This window comes from Seriola aureovittata, chromosome 16, assembly GCF_021018895.1.
Source record: "Seriola aureovittata isolate HTS-2021-v1 ecotype China chromosome 16, ASM2101889v1, whole genome shotgun sequence".
In the NCBI taxonomy this organism is placed as follows: domain Eukaryota; kingdom Metazoa; phylum Chordata; class Actinopteri; order Carangiformes; family Carangidae; genus Seriola; species Seriola aureovittata.
Genome location: NC_079379.1, coordinates 10,099,182 through 10,116,775, shown reverse-complemented (window position 1 = coordinate 10,116,775; position 17,594 = coordinate 10,099,182). Strand labels below are relative to the sequence as shown.

The following is a 17,594-nucleotide window of genomic DNA, read 5'->3' as shown; positions in this document are numbered from 1 at the left end:
CATCAGATAAGGTGTAAATCACAAAACTGACTTTGAAATCTTTAGCAACGATTGCATAAACTTTATGGAACAAACCTAATGTACATATGTGGCAGCCAAAGAATATTAAAACAACTGTTTTAGAAAGTAATGGTGGTTTAAAGGAGTAGTTTGACATTTTGCCAAATAGAGTTATTCACTTTCCAAGAATTGGATGAGAAGATGGATATCACGCTCATGTCAGTATGAGCTGCTGGTTAACTTAGCTTAGCACAAAGACTGGAAACAAGGGGAAACAGCTAGCGTGGCTCTGTCCAAAGCTCACAAATATTCACCTTCCAGCACCTCTAAAGCTCAAGGATTAACACATTAAACCTGGTTTGTTTAAACCAAACAGAAAAGTGAAATAATGACACTATTTCATGGGGAGTAATGTTCTGGACTATTTCTTGGCTAGGTGCAGGGACTTAACTGTCGTCTTTGTCGTTAGACAACCAGCAGAGACTCCGGGAAGTTATTCTGAAGAAATGTCATACTATTCCTTTAAAACACTTTTGAACAGAGACACAATGACTCCACATCTGTAAAGCAGGAAACTTCGCTTTGAAAGATCCTGTTTGAATTGTAAGACTGCCATCACTGTGTGACACTAACAAGGCATGGAAGAAGTGTGTTTAAAGGCTACAGAGGGACTGTCTGTCTTAAACTTCCCCCTGATCGTTTGCCCAGTGCAAGCAGTGGAGGTCAGCACACCTGTGGGACCTAACTAGACTCCTCACCAGCCATAACAACATGTTGATGGCAGCTCCTTCCTCGACCCCACCGCTGAGTGTCAGTTACACCCCTGGTTGTCCCAATTTGTTGCACAAACAACCCCGACTCATCTTATCCGGTCTTTCCATCTCAGAGCTGCACGAGGTTTTCAATGACTTCATCTCTGAGGATTGTCCCTGAAGAAATTGCCTGTGGGACAGCAGCCATTTCTGCCCCCATTACAGCAGCCTGTGTGTGTGTCAGGAGCACTGTGTGTCTGCTCTGTTCACTCATGCCCGCCCGCTCTGCCCCAACAGTGGTGCTCCGGCACTAAAAAGACCCCGTTTTTTTTCCCTGCTTCACTGGCACCATTAATGTGCCAAGGCCAAGCCAGGCTCCTTTGCTCTCATTTTCCCTCGCTGTCATTCTCTCCCTCTTCCCCCTCTCTCCTGCTCTCTCTCTCTCTCTCTCTCTCTCTCTCTCTCTCTCTCTGAGGTTTCTTCTCTTTATTGGATGGTGCAGAAGCAGAACCACAAACCAATTTCAGTCACTCTCGCAATGAGGCTTGACGGGCCCAATTTGTCTCCCTCCGGGGCAATAGGATCCACTCCAGTGTCCCTCAAAAGGCCCTTTTCTTCCAAACAGAGAAGGAGCTTTTTGTTTGGTGACAATTGCAATTGAGCTCTCGCAGTTCATGTGACTCATTCAAATCTAAGTCCAGCGCTGCATTTTGGGACGAGGTGGCGTGTTGTGCACATTACAGGCAAGCTATGTCATTGTGCGTGGCGATGTTTGTAACTAACAATCAAATTGTACATCGAGTGCCTTTTTAACAAAGCTTCCAAATGATTCCAAATTATCAATGTGATAGTTAAAAACAGCAAAGCACATGGGAGAGCGTGTTAAAGAAGGTGTGCTGAAGAAATGCTACACAATATCGAAGCTACTCTATGGTGCTAAAGAGGAAGCTGTCTCGGGCTTGTGCCTTCATTGTGTTCACTGGTCTCTGTGACGAGCTGGCCACTGTTGATCATTTTGCCATGAACTCACTCTTTGCAGGCCACCTGTCCACTTGACGACACACAAAAAGAAAGAGGAACACAGGTTCCTGTCGGGAACTATACTTTCAAAGCCATACATACATTTTCTTCTCCTCAGTAACACTGTAAATACCTGCTGTACATTCTTGTCTTCCATCCACCAACGGAGGTCAAAAGCCAAATGCGTCATTCAAACTGTCTCTCAGTGATCATTCAGCTATTTATTGTCCAATCAAATCAACACCTGCCCTTTTCCTTTCATCTGATCTGCCACTCAACATCTGCTTTCACTTGCCTCAAGGCCATGATTCGCTCTTATCTCCCGATGAATAAGTCTCTGCCACATTACAGTCTTTAAAGGCTAACGGCTGACAAATGTTGGGCTTTAGAGCTCCCTGGACGTGCCCACACTGCTCATCTGTTCGTCATTGTTGCATGAACTCACTGTGTCTGAACCATTTTTAAACGACAGAGCTGCTACACTATAACTTAACCAGTTTTAAGCTAGTATGTGTGTGTGTCTGCGTGCGTGTGTGAAGAGTTGTTCTACTCAACAGTTCAACTTTTAGTGAGGTTATGAATACAGCATAGCTACAACCGAGTTCTCTAGACTTTTACGGCTGCTGTTTTATAGAGTACTGAAGACATTTTTGAAGCTTAATAGGACTCATAATGCAGGAGTTGCACATCAGAGAGCAGATCGTCCTACAAATGGCCTGAGATTCAATAGTCATGGCATTAGGGGAAATAGGATTACAAATAGTCAAGAGATTATGGGAAGAAATGCACAACAAAGACTATCAGCTCTATTTTGCTAATGGAGATTTTAAGAAAGAAAAATACGTTAAGGCAAGTGTTTGCTTTTGGTGCACGGTACTAATATTTCACAGAGATTGGACAGATTACCCGACTGAACAAATAGAAATGGCTTTTTCTTAATAGCACAATGGCATAATGTACCTTTTCAGAATACCAATACCTTCGTGGAAGTGTACAGAAGGCATGCCTGCAATTTTAAGGAGGCTGTAGCAGAAACGCTCTGCTCCCAGTCAGCCCATGTGTCAGCACAAACCAGAAGCCAGCTATGCCAAGAGAGAAAGTGTGTGTATGTGTGTGTGTGTGTGTGTGTGCGTGCGTGTGTGTGTGCGTGCATACGTGTGTGTGTGTGTTTGCATGCGTGTGTGAGAGAGTGAGAGAGAAAGAAAGAGAGAGGGGGGATCATTAGCTCATGTTGCCAGGCAGAAGTGGTCGTAGCCTGGAGTTTCTCCGTCTTCGTGCAGCAGTATGTCCCCGCTACTGAATTCCAGGAGGTGACCAGCTTGACCCCTCACTAATTAGCAACACATACTCTTCCTGTCTTGCACCACCATACCCAGACAGTATCTTTCTCTTCTTTATCCACACAGTCACTCTTCATTTTCCACCTCTTCCATGCCTGCGTTTTGTATTTAGCATACCGTAGCATGTCCACTCAAAGTCCACATCAGCATCTTTTCCACCTTCGGGAAAAACATCAAAGTGAAAGATTCTCTCATCGTCTTTAGAGAAGATTGGCCAGAGATCGGGGGGGGCACTCCACCTCATTCGCATCACGCAACCTATGATTTGCAACATGATATCAAGTCGTCATGATAATTTTGATGATTAATGTCACGAATCAAAACAAAAGCCAGATTGCACCCCAGGCGAGAGCATGCAAGAGGACTTTCATTTATCTGCAATTTGCAATGATCATTTCTGAAACATGATGCTAACACCAGTTGCAGTAGGCGTGAGGGATCACAGGTCAAATCAGCAGGGAGAGCAGGTCGAAGGACGTCATTCACACTGCTGACTGCTGGCCCAACACTCTTTACCGTGTCAGGATGATCCTGTTTGCTGCCATAGTTCCAGAAAGTAAAGTTTATGCAATCATCAAAATTTAGTTACAAGCATTGTTTTGTGGGTAAACGTCTATCTGAAAATAACAGAATTTTCATAATGCGGTAAATCTCACTCGTCTGGTGCCCCAAGAGAGTCAAGTCATATGCTTTGAATTGTTTTCGACTACTGTTTGATGCAGGGAGGAGGAATGATGCTGTAGATTTAGAAAAAAATGTGGGGAAATGCAACCTTTCATTCCTCGTCGGTTTTCTTTGGATAACTCACACACTCGCTACAAGGTAAATCTGATTTTTCTGTGAGCTTACCTACTCTCAGATACCGGATAAATACACATCTTGAGATTTTACCTACATCCTGGTTTTCTCCGGTGTCGGTCTTTCAAGGCGAGGTGCTTACTTCACTGCCTTTTCTTAGGAAAAAAAAGAAAAAAAAAGTTTTCTCAATCCGTCCCTTGCTCACCATTTCTCTCAGTCACTGCCACCATCCCTAAATCTGACATGATTCAGACTGTCATTTATGTATTGTGGCCTCCACGCTGTCACAGGAGGAAACTCATTAGATGTATTACATGTCATACTCAGTTGATGCGAGGCTCTTGCAGATTCATCTTTTGTGAATGGAGTCGCAGCCGTTCCACATTGATTCCCGTGTGTTAGGAAAACAGTAGTTCAGAGTTACTCTCACAGCTTGTCTCTCACAGCAGAGTGTAAAGGAGAACCGTGGCTCAATAACTCATCACAGACTAGGGCATACACACACACACACACACACACATGCACTTACACACACTCTCCACACACATAATGCAGTGGGAAAATTGCTCAAACTACCCCCCATAAAAGCGAGGCCCTGTGCTTTTTAATTGATGCTTCGGTCCACCTTTGATGAGAACTATCGATTGGCCACACAACCCCAGGAGCGCAGCCGGTCGGTCGGTCGGTCGGTCGGTCGGTCGGTCGATCGGTCAGTCAGTCAGTTAGTCAGCCAGCCAGCCAGCACACCCCTCGTGGAGTTCAAGTGTGTTAGGCAAGGGACTCATTTACCGGTTAAAAAGAGGAACTATTTATTAGGACAGCAGAGCGGTTTTTTATTTGTTTTTTGTTAGTTTTCTCTTTTTCTTGTTTCTGTTTCTTTTTCACTTTTTCTTTTGTTTCAGCGCCGAGGAGGACATGGTCACGCCTCGCACACGCTGCTCAGTGTGTGTGATCTTTGAGAAACTATCTGTACATCTGTGGATGTTAGGATCTGACTTGGGTTTTATGAGTTGTTTTTTTTTCTCTCTGATGAAGCTTTCAATAAAAAAATGTGGAAAAAAGCACCAAGGAGCGCTGTTATCTTTCAATCTGCATCGCAAATGATTGTGTTTCATCACAGCGAGCTGTTTGCTTGTCCTCGGGCCATTATTATGGAAACATTTATTATGCGCTGAGCATCTTCTAAGGAACAAACACGCACACACACACACAGAACACACCATCTTCACTATAGCCTATTATCAATATGAGTAAATTGCAGTGGGATGCAAGAGGAAGCCCTATTATTATCATCCAGCCTGATGGCACCTGCTGCGTGTTGACCTTGGGCCCTCACATCCTCTCATAATTACAGCCTTTGCAAATGGATCTAATACCTCTCGATGGGATTTCTCCCATCACGGCTCACACACACTTGATTGGGCGTAAAGTGGTCATAATCAAAGATGGAGGAGCCTGCTGGAGGAAGAAGTGGATCGATGGCAATCAATCTGCCTCTTCACTCTCATTTAGGCCCAATCAATTGCTGTCCTTGTCACCTCCAAGGGACGCCTGTACTGTCAATACCACAGCTGCACAGTAGCCAAGTTTCCACTGCCTGAGACGTCTCTGCAAGGCAACAAGGCTGGCACTCCAAGACAAAGGACGTCTTAATAGAGAACAATTGACTGGTTGGATTGGGCTGAGCGTGTGTGTGTGTGCACTCCAATGCACATGATTTGGCTGTCAGGAGTTACAGCTTCATTTTTGCATCGGCTGATCTGTGAATATGTGGAAGTACCTCCATGCTCAAAAGAGATAACTGTCGGCGAGGTACATTTGCTGCAATTTAAAACATTTTACTGCTCCGAGAGACCTCTCCGTGGTGCCATGGTTTTCTCCACTACACACTGAATGGCTGCTAAATCTGGGAAAATGCACTGGGATCCTTTATTGAGTGAAATGCCACAGATTCAATCTCACTCCCTTAGAGCCAAGCAGCCTCCTTATCTGGACTTATAGAGATGTAGCAGCTGAGCACCACAAGGGTGCAGCATACCAACACAGATGTTATCTGGTGTGTGTATTTCATAGAGGAATGAGAACCCCTCCACACACACACACACACACACACACACACACACACAGAGCACCACCATTGGATACAGATCAAGGACATCTCCACTGAGGGAAACTCAACACGACAACACAACCAGCCTTCCCATCAAGCGTCTGCCATCTGCTGTATATATACGAAGATTAAGACAGAAAAGCCTGGATGTGCATTAAAATATATCTGTCCCACTTGCTGTACAAATTCGTCTGATTGATGTGCATTTTTATAGGATAAACATGCTCTTTGAGGGCTTCCTAGATGCAGCATTTAGTGTTGATAAGGGAACTGATGGCAAATCCTGGCATGAGCTTCAGTTCACTGTGACAAGGAACAGGAACGGATAAACCGTATGTAAGTTTAAAGATGCAGAGTTTCTTTAAACACTTTGTTTTTGCAGTGCAAATTACACCAGGGAATCATTTGGGTGTAAGGTTTGTGTTGTAGCAACACAGCCTGAGGAAAATTACGATTCATAAGCTGTTTCACCACAAGTCTTCATCAGAGCGCCGTGATTAGAAACCCCGCACTCTGTAAATTGTCCTGATGTTATACACGTGACCCACATGTACAAAACAAGCAACACTAATTAGCTGTAATGGTTATTTTGGTTCTGAAGGTTATCTATATGCCTCTGACAAATGATCCGTACAGGCCTCTGGGGTGACGAGGTTGCAGATTGCAGATAGCTGAACGCGACTGGTTTTATTCTTGACTTTTGTCTATTCTTGTCTGAAAAGAGGTTTCACTGAAAATGGCTTGATTGGGACTGGGATCTTTAACGACCCTGAGCTTCCAGGTGCAGTCGGAGCGGTTTTGCATCCAATCAAGAATCTGTGATCGTCAGCAACCGCAAACACACCTGGTGCTCCCATATTAGCTGATACACCACTAAGAGACACATAATTAACCATAGAGGGGGCGGCGGCGGGGGGGGGGGGGGGGGGGCTTCACTGCTGAGCTGCAATCTAAATAATGCCCAAGAGGGGTTTGGTGTGTTTTGAGGGGGAATTCATTATTCGCTTAATCTAGGAATATGTGAATTCAACATTAGGCTGGTAAACCTCATTACAAGAAGCTAAATGTGGATATCTCATTAGAGGGGGAAAAGCATGATTCGTATTTTTACACTGTCTAGGTCCATTACATTCAGGACGCATTACTCCATAAGTAACATGTATATAATCTTGGCACTAATCTTAAATTATTAAAGGAGGATTTCAGTTTATTATAACTAGGATTTCATTTTTGTGATGTCAGTCATCATCCCTATTAGAGATAATACAAACACCAACAGGCGGATGATCGTTCAGGGTTTAAACAAATCTCCAGGTTTGGCAAACAAAAAAGAAATAAATGGTGAAGGCTAAGATCATTGCCTCTTTGTTGTTCTGTTGTAAACAAATCTTACAGTTTACAAACTGACTTCCTGGTTCAAATTTTACACACTACTACTTGCCATAGTTGCGTAGGCACACAATTTTCCTGCAATGAGGGGTTAGTACTGACATTTCATGTGCCCTCTCTTTTGTTTACCTCTAACCCTAAGTAAAGTGGTTTAGATAATCTGGCTAAACTGCTGGATGGTTGACAACCTGTCTGAGAGCCTGTCTGCTCAAGTTCCTTGACTTGCTGAACTTCGATGTTGTGATGTCCCAGAAGACCTGAGTTACCCTCTAAATTATTTGCTGCTGCAGTTTAAAGCTGCACAGTTCGATCATTTCTGTATGAACAATTGGTCAAATAACTATGTGTGAGGTTAAAGGAGTCCCTCGTTCTTATAAACCCACAGGGAATTATCACCTTCCTCAGTGCTAAGGATTTTAACATCTTTCAGCTCATTGTTTTGGTTTTACAGCCTGCAACCCTAACTTTTTTTTGATTATTCTCACCACCTTTATCAACCTTGTTTCCAGTGGCAGCAGGCTCTGATTAACCCACTGCATGTTAGCACCAAATGAAAGACAGACAAAAATAGTGACTAATAGTAAACATAGCTGCACTGCAGATGTTTTCTTAATTTGTTAATGGAGACTAAAAATAGAGCCAGAAAGAGAGCGATCATTGGGTTTGCACCACCCTAAATGAAAACTTAAGTACCCGTTCAGCTGGATATGTAAACCGCAAATGGTTTGTCAACACATTAACCATGTCATTGCCCCAGGTTAGTCGTTGTTTGTTGTGGAAGTTCTGCCCCCAAGTGGTCAAAAAATGGATTAACGCAACTTTAATTCGGTCCCTGTTGTTGTCCCACCTGCATTAAGAGTGTTATCAAATTCAGCCCTCTAGCATGTATTGATAAACAAGGTGTGAACATCTTCACCAGATGTGCTCCTCAAGCCAACAGGAGAACAAACGAAAAACATGAATGTCTCGCCCCACATCCACAATAGAATCCCTGTGGCAACACACTCAGTCAGACAGCAGCTCCATTTCAATATTCCCATGATGAATTACTATCATTGTGTTGCAGGAATTGGGAGTGCAGCCAAAGCCTGTTGAAGTTTACAATGACATTAGCGGAACAATTGCATCCCAGGAGATCCTGGGGGCTGCACAGAAGGCATTGTTTCCCAGGTGGCACAGCAGCGGGTCTGTGCCAAGGGCCCAGCTCTGTTCTCAATACCCTGATGACAATAGGTGTTAATTGAGGATGTGAAGAAAGCCAGTACCTCATGATTTTTACATTAAAGCACGACTTCCTGTTATTAGCCCCTATGTATTCAATCACATCACAACACAAAACATGTTGATATTAATCTGAGCAGCCCGGTGAAGTTGTCACATGTGGAGGATCTAACACATTTACACAACTTGTCTCCACTTACGGCTTTACTTCCAAATAAAGTGGTTCTGATAATCTCTCTGAACACTTTGACATGTCCCCGGTGCTTTTAGGGAAAGTACAAGTGTACATAATCAAATGAATGTTGGCTGAATTCCATTTCATTGTTTCAGTTTCAGGGGCCTATTGTGCACGCTGGCTCGCTCTCACACTGTCATTCCTTACACACTGACACATTGTTCATGTTAATGATAACACCTGAGTTTTACTATTAATCTTAAATCAAAATGTGTGCTGTGAAAAAAGACAAGACAGAATGATAGAAATTATGACCAAAAAAATGAATCCAAGTGATAATACATCAGCATTATCCTTTAAGGTAACCCACAGTCAAAGGGACAACTTGAAGGAAAACAGGTGTTTCCCCAAGCAGCAAAGATTCAGCACAAGGAAAGGAAGGATATAAGATTGTCATTATTGAATATGTCCATGTTTGGACAAGCTAAAGGTTTTTTCTTGACTTTGCATGTGTAAAATAACTGCAGTTAAACATATTACAGCTCCACAATTTGAAGATTTTTGTTTACTAACTGAGCGCACTTAGCTGCTTGATGTCTATGAAGTGCTGTGCTGGTCCCATCTGTATGATTTGGATCTGTTCTTGGCCAGTAAGAGGAGTTCTGCCAGTATCGTCTGGCGTGGAGACAAAGTATCTTACTGGGAGAGCTCACCAGACAATATTCAGGCAACAGATAGATGCAAGAGCCGCGGCACTCAGAAGAACACAAAACAAATCTAGATATCAAATCTAATTCCAATTATAGAAATAACTACGAGTGTAAACAGTCGTGCGTTTGTGCGTGCGCATGTGAGTGAATATGTTTAGAAGGCAGCTTCCCAGCAGGCCGGACGCGAGTTCTGACCTTTACTCTCCTTCCCACTGAAACTGAATTGGTAACAGAAAATAGTAACAATAGTTTTCATTTTGCCTGTCTGTTTGTGTGTGTGCGAGATGAAGAGAAGGGAAGGGGGAGGACCGGCATGGGCGCAAGAAACTAACAAGTGATAGGAAGCAAATTTAATTTAGTGAAGACTTTCCAGAAACCACAAATAACATGACATCTCCCAAATGCCTAAATATAGATATGGACTCTATGAGAGGTCAATATAGTTAGTTTGGTATATACTGTGTGACTCTAGAGCATATTGTTTACATGATAAAAAGAAGGAGGAATATAATACTTGCTGAAATATATATATATCCTGTGTGAAGAATTTAATGATCTGTAGCCTCCTGCTTTGCATCAATAATTTCCAGACAAGCACAGTCCCACTGAAACTGAAGTGATGTTGCAGGTTTCCAACTGTAAGCGACACTATTCGCTTTTAATTCATTGTAAGTTCACAATCATAAGTTCCCCCCCTACTGAGATATCACAGAGACCCTATAGGACACATCAGAGTGTTTCCTTCAAATAAATCTTTAAAATCCCCTAATCCAGTTTCCACCAAGGATTGGATAAACCATCGTTTTCCCTTGTGAGCCACTGAATGAAATAAATCATCCATACAAGCATTTTGAGCCATGAAATTTACCTCGGAGAGGGGAGCGCTAAATGTAATGAGTGAGAATGCAGTTGTTGAGTGTCTCAAGTGCTCCTCTTCATCATGTGCATTCAATAAGTGTGTGAGAGCGAGAAGGACAAAGGCAAGGATGGCTATAGAGGGAGGGAAATGAGAGGTCAGAGTTGAGAGAATGGAGGGAGAGATGGTGCCAGAAGATGAAGGTTGATGCAAAAGGAGAGGGAGAGAACAGAAAGGTGAGCAGAAGGGTTGCACAAATGAGGGCAAAGGTAGGGAGAGAAATGAGAGCATAAAGAAGCAGGGAGAGGACATAATAGAGACAGAGGAGGGGGAAACAGTGAAGAGGAGAGACAGAGTGAAAGAGAAAGAGACAAATGGAGAGAGAACAAGAGAGGAGAAGATCCATCATTCACCTGTCACGTCGCTCTGCAGCCCATCAGACCTCGAGGGCTCCGGGATGAGGTCCTGACAGCCAACTGCCACATCCGGGCCAAGTGATGCGATCCACAGCAACAGTGTGCAGGTGGATAAACAGTCCTCATGGTAACAAGAGGGAGACCACACATGCTCCACACATGAGGCCGACCCGCCGCTGCAGATTTCCTGGACTGTAAAGGGAATATGTGTGAGCTACTGACATGTGGAGCCATAAAACTCACCTCCAGCTTCTGGGGCCTCCAGTGCACCCCGGCCCCTCCAGATGTGAGCCTGATGTGTGAGGAAATATATGATGGGAAGATTAATGTTTTTTTTTAGTTATACTGAACAAAAAGCAAGTTAACATATTGATGCAGCGAACTGAGTTGTTACATCATCTCGCTACATGAAGTATCGAACTTTGAGCACACTGAGCAAGATCATGAGATGCAGTTGAAAGCTCTTGAAAAATGTAACAAGTGGACCTTGAATTAAGTTTAAAATGGTGGCTATTGTGTAATCTAGACAAATTTTCTGTTATAAATAAAAATATCTGCCAGTAGATTAAGCAACAATTACTTAAAACGAGCAAAACATTTAGATAACTACAATATAACTTTTTATCTATCCATTTTATTTCATTTACAGAGCATCGTCCAACCATACAGGAACAGGGAATACACTTTTTGATACCCTTATATCTGTTCATTAGCTATGAAGCTGGAGTCAAGCGCCAATTAGCTTAGCTTAGCATAAAGAATGTTAGCAGAGGAGCAAAGCTCATATTGTAGGTGAATCTAAGGGTCAATAAGATGTGAAGTCTGCGTCTTGAGGTGCCATCAGGTGTAAAGTAGTAGATTTTCAAATGAAGACAGTAAAAAATTTATAGTGATGTTCTTGAAATTCTTGAAATAAGTAATTTAGTTTCTCCTCAGCAGATGTTTAAGATGTTTCTCATCAGCTCTAATTTAGCAGCACTTTTCCAAGAAAAGACCATTTACTTCCAAACAAACTTAATCATCAAATTAAAATTGGGCTTAAATTGATTTAAAATGAACTCGGCACTCCACCAATTTTACACAAACAGTAAACAAAGTCTACTTAATCTGCAAAAAACTCCAGCTATTTCCGTTTGAGTTAAACTTCCTCTGTGGCTTAAATTTCATTTAGAAGTCAGGAAATTAAAGAAAAGATTGAGTTGTATTATGGGAATTGTACAAATTAGCCATTTTGTAGTTGGATCCTTATTAAGGACTCAAGTACTCATTGAAAATGTTTTGTTCATCCTAAAACAAGACATAATGACTTTCTTAAATTGGCCCTGAATGGTGTTCAGGTTCTAATACTGATTACTGTGTAAACTGAACTGACGATTCAATATTTTGAGCAGCAGCACCAGCTTCAAAATGTACAATGCGTGTATAATGGTTTTCTTTATCCTTTATTTTATATTTCCTAATACACTGTAATGCCACTGATGTCCTTGCTAGCCCTCTTGTTTTCCATATCACTGGGTGTTCAGTTCATCTGTCAGCTGGATAACCCTTTGCCCTCATCAGGCTGCGTGTTATGAGAGCACAGTGAAAGAATGGTGCATATACCACAAATGTCATGCCCTCTCCAACGGGAATAACAATGGAAGGTGGACTTGGTTAACGGCAACAAGCAGGGGAAATACCAATCTATAAATACGTTAGAAGTGCTGTGTCTGAGTCTGTGAAAGGTCGGTGTTGACTGACTGAGGCGGTTCTGGATTTAAGACGCTGCGAAGGGGGTGTCGACTGTAAGCAGAGGAAAGAAATAAGTGCTGCTTGTTCTGGGTCAGTGGTCCATGCCCTACACACACACCGACACCATGCACCCATAAACCTCACACAGCTTAAGGTGATATACTGCAAAGGCAGTATATTATATTTTTTTTCTCTCACACACACATTCATACACACTGCTGACTAAACTCAATACTGTGTTTCCTGAGTCGAGCAGAATGTTTTCTAATCTATAATCTCTCCAGAGGTACGGTACATTACACATGTTATGGCTGCGGCAGACTAACCCTCTGCTTAACTACAAAGAAACTCGACATAGGTGAGGCTGGAGTCAGAAGGGGCCCTTGCTCTCTTAAGTACTCCCACATGTGGAGTATTAAACTCTGTATGTCTGTGTGCGTTGACTTTTGTTTGTGTCTGCACGTCTACATTTTATGGTGCAATTCATTTTTAATTCTTTGGAATTCTTCCACATTGACGTATGCATGTATGACATCATCGCAGAGTTCATGTTTGTCTGTGCATGTATCTGTATGAGTGCATGTGTGAGCCACACGTCGAGCCTGAGGAGAGAACAGAGCAAAACAGCCACCAGCACAGATTAGCTGTCTCAAAATCTTGGCCTCAGAACTGTCTGGTCTGGTTTCCTCAAAAAAAAAAAAAAAATCTGACTTTTCTAAATCAACTTTGTGAATCAGTGCTCCCAACCTGAGAGCCGTGGTGGAGAAGAGTGATGGAGGTTCACGGGAATGATTCCCACATGTACTCACTATTATTTTAAGCAACTGCAATTAATATTTTTATTTTGATGATATGACTAAGTGTAACCAGGTAGATTTATCACCCAACTTTGCAGTTCTCCTCAGGTGTACTGCTTTTTACCTTCTTCAGTGGTTTCCCATTGGTTTGGACCAAAAACAGAGCTATAAACGCCTCTTTTCTAACAGTGTTTATAGCTTTTGTCATGATTCCTATCAGACACCTTAGTAGTCACAACCTTAAAAACCAAGTCATACTACTACTTTAACTATTCAACCAAGCTGTTTGGACTGAAACACTTGAAAAGTGAAAACACCTGAAATGACTTATCGTTTAAGATTAAATGGAAGTTTGAAATATTAACTTAATGATCAGCATTTTCACTCTCAGTGAGAAGTGATGTAGGTGATTCAACTGGTGACCTTTTAAAATGCTTGTGTGGTTGTCTGTTGCTTTTCTTTGCAGAGCTGCATCTGGATAAACAATAAAGATAAAATGATGATGGCCAAATTTGTTATCGCTGAATCCAGAACTGACATTACACTACTTTAATTACGTCTGTATATGATATACAAAGACTTTTAATTTCACGTGTCGTTGCATTAGGAAAGAGTGCAGGACTTTACATGCTTTAACTTTGAAAAGGAGCACATTTAAAATGCCTCCACTTCAAAAATAAATGAAAGGTTGCGAAGAAAACTTGGCTTCGTTCATTTGATGCAGGAGGTTTTAGAAACTACAGAGGTCCTGACATGTGCAGTGCAGCTAGCCCACATGAATAATGGATGAACTACGTGGATGTGAAAGTGACTCCATGTAAACCTCCTCTCACGCATCTGTCACTGCCCACACAATCATCATAGGAACTGAGCCAAAAACATCTGCTGACCACTAAAACCAGCTCTAATGGAGAGTTTCTATTAGAAGAGCGTGTTATGTAGTTGTCTTATTCCATGTGTTTGGACATCTGCCCCGCCATGTTGCCATAAGTAGGTTCGCCTTTAATAACACAGTCACTGTTATATATATACCATTAATTAAGCAGGTCAGGGCCTGTTCTCCTTACAGGTGGCACGCCCCCTGATGATGAGAACTGAACGTTGACCATCACAATACGAAGAATACTGGCCAAGACCAACAGAGTAGTGCAGAACTGCCTCACCTTCCCTCCATCAGTATTTCACCGTGCTGCTTTAGGGGCCGGACTTTATTGCTGTTCCTCCTGTTGATTTGTCTTGCTGCCCAAATGTGTGGGTGTGTGCGTATGTATTTCGCTAAGTCCAGATATCATAGCAAATGCCTAACAGAACGTAGCCCTGTTGCCATGGTACCGGCTGGTCAACAAGTGTACACAGTAGTGAAGATTAAGACGTTCAGGCTGGAGCTGGCAGTGAGCAGGCCAAGGGCTCTGCTGTGGCTAATGATGCTGTATTAGAGTGCCAAGACATTCCTTACTGCTTTTCCATGAAACTGCAGAAAGATTTCCAGAGGAATTGAAAGAGACAGATAGAAAGAGAAGAGAAGAGAGATGAGAGAGGCATGGAAAGAGCGGTGGTGATATACAGTACGCCTGATGGATACAGCTGGCGGCTACTTTAGTCGGAACATCTGGAATTAAGGGCCTCACTAGATGAAAGATGGGGGCTGGATGAGTTGGAGTTTCTCTATAAAAGTTCAAATACATAGAGGCTCTCTGGAGGCTTCATGTGTCACCGCTGATGGGACGACAGGAAAATGACCAGGGAAGAGCTGGTTACCGTTAATGTCCCACAGATCACTGAAGTCTGCAACAAAATACACACACTGGCCGTGATGAGTAAAGGCCAAGGTATGTCGGATAAAGGAGAAATTTGACATTTTGGGGAAATAAGTTGATTTATTTTCTTGCCAAGAGTTGGATGAGAAGATCGATACCAATCTCTCATATCTGTCCAGCTACAACCAGCAGCCAGTTAGCTTAGCATAACGACTGGAGAGCCAGCTCTGTCCTGAGGTAAAAACAAAAAAAAAACGAAAATACATTCCAACACCTCCAAAGGTCACTGACCAACATATTTCTCGTTTCTTTACAAAAACTGATGTGCAAAAACAACAAGGTGAAGAAACTGCGGGGAAAGAGAGGTTCATATCCTGCCCACGCTCACACCTCCACACACCTGACCAATCTTTTCATGAAGTGGACATGAATGTTGAATTGTGGGTGCGGCCAGACTCACATTATCGCTCTCTTTATTTTGGGTGGCTGGTTGTGGGCGGGGCTCATCAATTAGCTCAGAGACGCAGGTGTATTGAGTATTTCAGGTCAACTTTGCTGAGCTGCTGTTGGACTGACAGAAAGGCAGCACCTGTTTGCCGACTTGATTTCCTTTTTGAGCTCGGACAAGAACGTCTTCAGTGAACATTGTTTAGACTGGCAGTCTGTGGGGCGTCTGTCTGAGCTAGCTGTTAATGCCAACTCCAGGTAAGCTTCACACAACTCACTTCCAGCCATCCATTACATTCTTTCCTTTGGTTATTAGTATTTTCTTTAACGCACACATTTTATTGAGCGAAACCAGAGACTACACCCTAATAAAGAGCCAGTTCCCAGTCATCCTCGTAACCTGGGGGAAGTTTCAGACGGTGTTTGACTATCCAACAAGGGCTTGTTTTGAAGCAGTAACAGTAACCGCTCACTGTCTGACATAATGTAGCACTTTGTATTTTAGTGTATGAGTGTGTATCTAACAGCACTAAATGTCATCTGTACTCATACAAAGCCAAAGAACATCCACTATTAGAGCAGTGACGCTCAGCAAATGGCTTGAAAGGTGAGGAGGCCTTGGCCCAACAAAAGCAGTGAAGTGAGTTTATCCTTTTTAAAGATATTTATCTGAAGACATTTTATGTGGAAGTGCAGGTGCTGACTCCATGACCTATCAAAACATATTTACAAAATAGTTTTCTTTTGTAAGGCAGTGTGTAGTCTGAGTCACAGCTGGCATGCAGGACCATGCCCCTCTACCATAACAGACTGGTTCTAAATTAGGAGATTATAACTTATCGTCATGCAAGCTATTCTTTCAAAATATTTTACATACTTTCTCGCTCCACTTTCCTTTTCCAGCACACCACAAATTGTCTCAGACACAATAGGACCCACTTGAAAAATCCCGAGCTTTGAAAGTGAGCTGTAATTTTGTGGCTGATTTCAGGTGACCGCACTTTTTCCTCTGGACAGCAATGACCAGCAGTAGTAGCAGCGGTTTTCCTGTAAGTACAATACAACAATCCTGCAACACACAGCCTACTACTATCATTGTTCTTGTAGCTTGGCCAGTGGGGTCGGGTCAGTCGGAAAATCTCAGCATGATAAAACCAGATGGGCCAAGATACACACACACACACACACACAACACACACACACACACACACACACACACACACACACACACACACTGTTTCTCTCTCTGTCACTCTTATCAGATTGGAAACGTTCAACCTTTTAGCCTCATGTGCTTCTAACAATGTCTCAATGCGCTGAGGTTATTCAGCAGCGAGGGGAAAATTCACCTCACCAAGCAGCTGCACTTAAAACAAAGAGCTTAGGCAGCAACTTGAGGTATAAGTTGAGCCATAACTGCAATGCATTTTAATGAGGCTGGACCACGGAGGATGTCCTGGAAATAGACGCAGTGTGGTCCATTTCCTCTGCAGTTTTTAGTATAGGGCCAGTGTGCATGAAAATGGGCTGCCGTGGAGAAAATGGGCTTTTATGCAGAACACATTATGGCAGAATTTCTAGTTCTGAATGGATCACTGTGGACTGCTCTACCTACTCCTACTCAGAATTTAATCTTAGCACATTGAAAGCACATTTAAGGGAACCTTCCTTTGCTAATCTATTATGGCTGAGGTCTGGTCTGCTCTGCCGCCTGAAAGAGACGTATAAATGTTGCAAATTCAATGTAACACACTGGAAGCTCTGAATTCCACCTCTTCCTTTCATGGATTTCTTAATCTTGTATTTAAAAAGTCATGAATACTCTTTCTCGTCCTAAAAGAAATATTTCAACACCCATCTGAAACATTTTTGATCTTTGCAGCGAATGACAGAAAACAGCTTGAGAGAGAGCAGCTCTTCACGAAGAAAAGACTGGCTCTGTGCGTTATCTGTGTCAACAAAGGCCAACACACCACTGACAGTGTTGGTATTGTGCATGCAGCAGCTGATTATGTTGTAAGACCCTTTTTTTTACAATGTGGTAAACACATCTCTTTCTCTCCTCTGCATCCCTC

General features: G+C 42.6%; 1 protein-coding gene across 5 annotated transcripts in view; it reads left to right on the top strand.

Annotated features, from left to right (window-relative positions):
- Positions 1-4,974, top strand: part of rbms3 (RNA binding motif, single stranded interacting protein) — a 273,592-nt gene extending 268,618 nt beyond the window's left edge. For all 5 annotated transcript variants that reach the window (XM_056398859.1, XM_056398860.1, XM_056398861.1 and 2 more), the window contains one exon: positions 1-4,974. This exon is cut by the window's left edge. The gene's annotated coding sequence lies outside the window, so the exon portion shown is untranslated.
- Positions 4,975-17,594: the final 12,620 nt, after the last annotated feature.